General features: G+C 40.8%; 1 protein-coding gene across 1 annotated transcript in view; it reads right to left on the reverse strand.

Moving 5' to 3' along the window:
* The window catches only part of KCNH1 (potassium voltage-gated channel subfamily H member 1), a 197676-nt gene that overhangs the window by 170767 nt on the left and 18613 nt on the right, over nucleotides 1-8296 (reverse strand). The gene's annotated exons all lie outside the window — the stretch shown is intronic.

Raw genomic sequence — 8296 nt, forward strand, 5'->3', positions numbered from 1 at the left:
GGGGGGGGGGGGGGGGAGGGAAAAAAAAAAAAAAAAATCAAAAACTTGGTCAATGGAAGACAGAACATTAAATGCACTTTTAGATATTCAGACTTCAGGAAAAGCCATCGTAACTGCAAACATCCTGTAGGAAAAATGAAGCAGCTCTCAAAAGAATTAGATTTTCAGCTCCTTTACTGATTAGCTGTATAATCTTGTGGGCATCTCTCACTCCATCAGTGACTCATCTGCAAAATGGTTAAAGATCATTTTACCTACCTTTATAAAAATGCTTTGAGACCTACATATCCAAATTGAGTGCAAAAGGTCAGTGCCCCAAAAACAGTCACACCTTCCTCCTGGCAGAGCCCAGGAAATGGACAACGGTGGTTATATTGCACTACCACACTTCCCAATATTGGGGGTGGGGAGGGAAGGGAAGGTTCAGTTAGCTCCCTTGACAGCTGTTATGAAGCAGCAAAGCTTTAGAACCAGGTTGGCAGACAGACAGCACCTGAGCACAGAACTGCTCTCCCCAGGGGCCATGGAGAACAGTGAAGTTATGCCTATGAAAGCATGATCAAATTGGGTCTGGGGACTGTGAGTGACAGTAGGTTACACTTTCAGACCACTTTACATGTATAATTACATAAAGGGCTGAGGCAATAATGAACTTGCAAAATTAAAAGATCTGAAAATTAAAGATCTCTGTTTTCCATAAGAGATACCACATAGACAGCAACCAAACAAGTTTCTCTGTCAAATTAACTAAGCTCTGATTAAACGGATCACTTCAAGGAAAGAGAAAGTAATTCAGTCTCCATGCCCATTTAATCGTTACTGTTTCTGCTGAGGCTGCCAAGAAGCTGTCAGTCACAATGATCGTACCCTACTCCACTTGAAACAGGACTGTGATCACCAGGGATCCTGGTTTTCTCCGATTTAAAAAATCCCCAATTTTCAGTTAAAAAAAGGAACCCCAAATCCATATTTTTCCATGATTTAAATGAAACACCACTGATATATAGATATATCTATATAATGGTGTTTCATTTTAATCATGGAAAAATGTGGATTTGGGGGTTAATTTTTTTTAAATCAGTGAAAACTAGGATCCCAGGTAATCATTAGATTCATTTCACAGAAGCCACAACTGCCAAAACTTGGTGAATGGGGGACTTCAGCAGACTGGAGGGCTCAGAAACAGGTAGTATGTTTCCGTATGTCATACCTGTAGCTGTCTAAACCTACCATCTCATTTTTCAAAGTTCCAGCTTTCATTCAAAAAGTATCAGTCTCTGCTTGCTCTGAGTGCATACTAAGATACAGAGAGGCAAGCTAGTAACCAGTGCATGTTTCTGCAGAAAGCCTGGAATTCTCTCAGAGGTGTGAAATGGCCTGTTCATCTCAGGCAGGTATTAAAAGCCCCCATTGAAGATATATTTTTTTTTTAAATAACACTGACTTTTATATAAAAGGGGGATAGGGAGAATCACAGCCCTGCATAGGTCACTGGAAGCAAGCAGCATCTCTTACTAGTGCCACAGGCAAGTGTTACCTGGATTACAGGTAAACTTGTAGGGTTCACTACTGATAAAAGAGTGAGACACATCTACAGCCCGACCTTTTATTGCGTACACTCCAAAACACAAAAACAAACATTTCTCCCAAAGCCTGTTCAGCTACCCATGACAATACAACAGAGATTCTTACCCAGACTGCCTAGAGAGTTTTGAGGTGGTGGGAAAGGTACAATGGCACTCAGACTGCAGCAGATCTTCTTGAATTTTCTGAGCTCTCCCAATTTCCTTCCATCCTATACCCTATATTTATAGATGGCTTATTCTAATATTCTAATAAATTTTTCCTGATAGGTTGCATTAAAATTTCTTTTGTTTCACTGAAACTTTTGGGACTGGGCTGAACCAGATCTCTTGTGGACCTGGAAGGTGTCAATTAGTTGGGATTTATGTCCTTCGTAGGTTACCAACTGTCTACAAATTTATGGATAGCAAGTTTAAAAAAAGGATTAAAACGTCCGTTTGTAAAGTCTGTACATAAACATAAGCCCTCTGTAAAAACAATCAGGTTCCATCTGCTTTGGGAAGCTCTTTCTCAGAAAGAAGCTGGACAGCTGGAACTTGAATGAAGCACAGACAAAACAGTGCAGAGCCACCTGCTGTGTAAGCAGGAGCACAGCACCCTGTGAGACCACATAGACATCTGCTGCTTCTTCCCATCCTATAACACTACTGAGTTATAGGTTGGTTTCTTCTGAGGTCCATGTTGGGATGGAGGGGAGCAGGGCCAGCAGGGGTAAGACTGAGGGGGCAGCATGGTACAAGGTGCAGTCAGAGGTGTTAGGGTAGGAAGTGAGTAGGGGACCCATGTGGTAGGGGCAGCAGGGTGTAAAACCATTGATGCAGCCCCACAGGGTTGCCAATCCAAGAACATTTATTTTACTGCTAGTAAAAAGCACATGGTCAATAAAAATGTTCGTCAGTGAAAAGTTCTCAGATTGTCAGTAAAAGAATTTCTTGGGTTGACAACACTGATCCTTGGGAAAGAAGGGAGGGTCTCCTATCACCTACCTTCACCACTATGGAATGCTGCTTGCCAGTGTCCTGTTTTTTCTTCATCTTACTTTATGGTCTTCACTGACAAGGCTGCATTGTTTTTACAGCTTTTCTAAGAATCTTAACAAAACTATAAAACTGTATCTATTATAGCAAAACAACATCTAATATATTTGGTTACATCAATCACTACTACTAACTTTTTAAGATAAAGTTATGATCCATTATATTGGGAATATTTAAGGTCTTCCTTAATAATGTCTCCTTTCAGGCCTTTTGCTTTGTTTGTTTGGATCTCATTACTGGTTTACCTGGACATGGCTCTTTTCTTTTCTGACCAAGCTTGTTGTCACATCTGCAGAGATTCATTCTACGGTCACTCTGAAATGGGCTTTGGGGCCTTCTCCATTAGCCACACTTAGCAGTTTGGCCTAGGCCCCTTGAAAATGGCCAAAGCTAGCAACACTACTGCCATTTTGGAAATGCCACAACAAATTACTCTTGATACTTAGTGCTGCCAAAGAAACAGCAAGAAACCTCAGGCAGCTCACAAATGGTTTGCTGAAATAAGGGATTTTTCCCTTCTGTGCTGATGTATGAAGGGTCTCAGCACACCGTCCACCTTGCCCTCAATCTCGGCAAGGAGCAGTCTTCTGAGGCCACAGGAGACAAGAGCAGCTCAGAGGTCTTTGGACAGATTTCATAAAGGAAACTTAATTTTTAATATATCTCATTGAAAGTGCCTGCAGTATCCTGTCACAAACCCCAGATGAGCTTCCCTACCATATGCGCAGCAATCTCTACAAATGGCAGAGTAAACAGAAAGATGGAGATTCAGAGCACAAAGCAGGGTAATGCAATAGATGAGTACAGAATCCCTGATAGCCCATTGTGGAAGAGGCTAGAGCATGGAAATGCTGAGTTCTGTTTTGAGAAGGGAGCTTAATATACTTGAGAAAGCCGTCAACAAAAGGAAAAAGAACCCAAACAATAACAAGAAATAACTCTGCAGAATAACTGGCCCAGCAAAAATATTAAGTTAGTAACTAGCTTAGAAGCCTTAGCTGCAGAGAAACCAAATTCCTTGCGTGAAATTATTATTCTCTGTACACTCTTCTTTCTTTCCTTTGATCCTCTTTTAGCCACTTTAAGGATTAGCATGGCCCTATGCTGGTCAGACACTCAGCTGAGCATGCAGCTCTCTTCTTTCTGCTCTGAAGTATGAGATGTCTGCATGCTGACTGAAAGCACACGTGTCCAGCCTTGGCCACGCCCCACCCCACATCAACACCCTTAAATCCTGGTCCAGCTTTTCCTCCTACTTCTCCATGCAATTAGAGTAGCCACCCATAGCCACCATCCCCTGGCTTTTTAACTAGTGTGTTCTTTCACACAAAAGCACCCCAAATATAACCTGCAGCACAGCACGGAATTGCCTTGGTGCTAGACTTTCATTAAAATGTAACCTTTACAGGCTTTATGCTCAAATTGCACAACTCTACCCCTCATTCCTAAAGCATCTATCCCTAACTATCTTGATGATGCATAAAGACAACTGAAAACAAGTGGCTAGAGAGACCCCACTTGGTTTTAATTCCTGCTGTAATTTCTTCTTCCTAAGTCCTATGCTAAAACAAGATACTTCAGGATAATATGAACATCGGAAGAGGAAGGAACTCCTTCTGGTCATCTTGAGGAAGCTGTTCTAGCCCAGGGAAGGTTATTCTGAGAAAGCACCATCATCTCTTTGCCACCTGGGCTATTAGCTGAAGCATACCAGGGGAAAGTAGATGCAGTGCCTGGTCTCAAAAAATAAATTACTTGAGACAGCATGCTGTTATTATAGGCTTGGTAGATCCATGTCAAAACCTTAATCAGACATGAACAGGGAACAAATCCAGACTGTAGACTAGACACAAGCTCAGCATACAAAAAGCCAAGCACCAGCCTCTTTCTCCTCATGAAGCAAGGTGCTGCATGCAAACCACTGGAACTGCTTGATAAACATTTTATCTAGAGCCAAGGAGGATACGTGGCTAGGTCATCAGCATGAAACACCAGAGTTTCTAGTTAGCCAGAAACCAGAGACGGTTCTTCTGGTGACAGCTACTCTTTCGATAGCCTCTGTAGGTCCAGTAGGCCAGAACACCGCACTCACAGGACAAAGTAAAGCTCGTATTCATGGCTGTATACCCATGAACTGTGTTTAGAGCTGTGTGTAGAATAGGAAGAGCTTAGATAATACAAATCAAAAATCCTATTAGATCATCCAATCCTTCCCCTGGGCTAGTGCAGATTTGGTCCTCACCAGGTATTTCATAGGCTTTGCCTAGTCTTTATTTAAATGTCTCTAGAGATAAACGGGTCCTGGATATAGGAATGCTACATAATGGGATGTCTATCATGCACATTTGCAAGTGATTACCCACAATGCTCTTGCAGCTCAGAGGTAATTCACAGCTGGTCTGGAATCTAGGCTGTGGGAATACACTAAAAGGTTTGGCAAGCTGCAGCTGTTCCGAGTTCTTCTCTGTGCAGCAGTTTAATTATCAAAAGAATTTTACTTTTTAAACATTAAACAGTTTATTTAAATATTAAACAGGAAAGTTCTAAAACTAAACTGGTAATAAATCTGCCTGGAAACTAGGATTTCAACCTCTTACAAGCAGCCAGTATGCGCCCTCAGCATCAAAGCTGATGTCCTCTCTTGGCCAGACAGTCACTACTGACAGAAGGCTCAAAAATGCCTAGTTTAATGACAAAAGCTATTTTCAACATGTAATCCTCAATTTAGACATGCTGAGGTGTATAAGAGCTCATACAGTAAAGTGTGGAAGGTTCCCACAAGGCACTGCTGTACAGCTGTTCATGGACAGCTTAAAGTGTTTCCAACAATCCGACTACTTTCATTTATGTTCTGCTTTAGTGTTGGAAAACATTCTTCCTTGCAAAAGTCAGTGAAGATACCAGTGCACAAACAAAGAAGTAAACACTCCTGAGCCATGACTTCTGTTAAATTTGAAGTCAACAGTGAAAGAATCCAGTGTTTGCCTAATGCAATAGGACTAATTTTTCAAAAGGAAAAGAAATTTCATTTAAGTTTATAAGGAAGCATTATGAACAGTTAGTAAGAAACATGGAAAATTGTAACGCATAATGACAAATAGCCCTTGGGATCATCCTACATTGTGGTATAACAACTAAATAGCAAATCCAAGACTAAGAAAGGGGTGAATTCTAGAGGCCTGAACCAAGACCCAAGAGAGGAAGGAAAGTCTCAGAGTCAAAGAGCTAACCATGATCTTAAGAGATCTAAAGTTCTGTTCTCAGCTCTGCCCTGGAAAAGGAGTCTATGATCTCGGTTGTGAGGGACACACTGAAAGGTGTAGGCAAGCTGCAGCTGTACTCAATTTTTTTCTGGATAAGACATTTAATCTTCCTAAATTTGTCTTCTCCAAAATTTCTGTCTTGTCTATTTTGATTGCAATATGCTTAGAGCAGGACCTTCTCTTACTATGAGTATATACAGAGTTTGGCACGGGGTGGGGGGCGGTCTGCTCTTGAATGGAACCTTAGGCAGCTACTGTAGCACAAAGATGAGCCAGGAGCTCCCAAATTCTCTCTCTCCTAACATCTACAACACAGATCCTTCTTGCCTTAGTTTCCTCTCCTGTAAACTGAAAGACAGCGTGAGGATTTACTGATGTATAAATATGCATTTTATTCCTACCTGGCACTTCTACCCAAGGATATAGCAATATCATTTTAACCACGAAAAGTCATTTTAAAATAAAAATACAAGAGATCAATGCATATTTCTTCACACAGAGAAGCAAGATTAACATGGAAAACCTAGTGAAAATAATTCACTTGATAAATGAACCGACAGTGTTAATGGTGTTCCTGAACTGGGTACCTTTGGTGTAAACAGCACAACTCTAGCACATGATCATGTTCCAATCAAACAGTCATGCCATGGGTATTACTCTGAATGTAAAAACTATCAAACAGTATGGAAATGAAAAGACTAGAAGTGTATGTTATGTCTTCATCAATCCTACTGCACTCAACATATTAGACAGCTGCATTTCAGTCACAGAAGAAATAGAGCTAACCTTTACATTCTCCCCATCCATATTTCACTTTCACCGCACTCATTTTTACACTGTTTTAAAGGCCATGCTTTCTGCCCACTACTAATTAACTAGCAATCTAAGTAGATGTGATCATGAGAGGCTAGACAAGGTATATTGCCAACTCAATTTTTAACTAGGACCAGAGAGGAGTCTCTGACATTTGACCATAAAAAGCACAAGTCTTACTATAGATTTTGCCTCTCAGTGTACTGTGTGCAGAGAACAAACCAGCTTAGTATGGAGGAGCACTCACCACAGAATGATAATACTCATAGGCCTTATAACGCCTTTTCCAGTGCTTTAGAAGCTGCTGCCTCCACATTTTCAGCAGTCAATGCCATTTTACATTAGCAGGTAACAGTTCTAAAGGTTCTGACCTTTACATGCCAAGAAAAAGAAAATCAATTACAATCCCCTGCAGGTGGAATCACTGCACACAGAGGTTGCTCTATCACATTAGAATCCTAAGGGGTGAAAAAAGACAAGAAATTGGTTTGGAACCTGCTCTGATACTACATTTTTTTGGAGATGATTTATATGATATCAAAGTTCTTCAATGTATTATTAGGGGTCGTGGTGGGGGGGAGAAATGAAGACAGAAATCAAGATTTTCCTTGTATTTTCTTCAGAAAAGGGGTCATTGGAATGAGTCTTTGCACAGATGATATTAGAGAAATTTGCAAGAATAAGCTGCTGTCAATATATAAGCCAGGTAAAGTCACCAAGGTCAACAGGAACTTGTTTTATCAGTTTGATGAAACCCAGCCATAGTAGTCTGGCCTTCCTGAAGCCAACAGAACTTAGGCATAGGTATTTGACCAGAAAAGGCAGTTGTGTTTCTCATTCGACAAACGCTGGGCTAAATCTTCAGTTGGAAGATCCTCACCACCTTATATACCACTTGAGGATTTGTTCTTCTGCTTTTGACGACAACTTCATTTTCCCCACTGTCTAACACAAGCGTCAACTCCATGAGTACTCCAGGACTCAAACACCCACCAAAAAAAAAATAGCGGATGCTCAGCACCCACAGAGCCAAGCTTGTAGATGTTAAAACAAACAAACAAACAAACAAACAAACATTTACCAAAAGAAGCAGCACATTATTTCAACCCAGCCATGCAACATCTGTAAAGATCAAGCATTTCAGCGGGGCTTTTTGGTACTTTTAGCTAAAGCCAGTTCAATCAGATATTAGATAAAAGTGCCAAAACAGCCGCACTAAAGCTCCCAATCTTTACAGATGCTGCAGAGTCAGGTTGAAGTAACGTGCTGCCTCTTCAGGGCATGAGCAGGGCACCGTAGGGGAACGTGCCACATTAAAAGTAAAGCACCAAGTTTTTTGGTTTGTTTTTTGCTTTTACGTCTGCAAGCATCTACCACCAAAAAAAGTCGATGTCTGTGCCCTCGGATCTCTCACAGTGGTTTGTACTAACAATTTAGAAAGTAAGAACTCTGTTTTGGAAACACTACAAGTATAATCTATTTTGTTCACCAAAGTCCCAGAATACTAGAAGTAGGAGGCACCCACTGAAATTAGCAATTGAAAGGTTTAAAATTATCAAGAGAAAGTTTTGTCTTTTTTTTTTTTTTTTTTTTTTTTTA

Source organism: Gavialis gangeticus, unplaced genomic scaffold (genome assembly GCF_001723915.1).
Source record: "Gavialis gangeticus isolate Ggan-Ray unplaced genomic scaffold, GavGan_comp1, whole genome shotgun sequence".
Classification (NCBI taxonomy): Eukaryota; Metazoa; Chordata; order Crocodylia; family Gavialidae; genus Gavialis; species Gavialis gangeticus.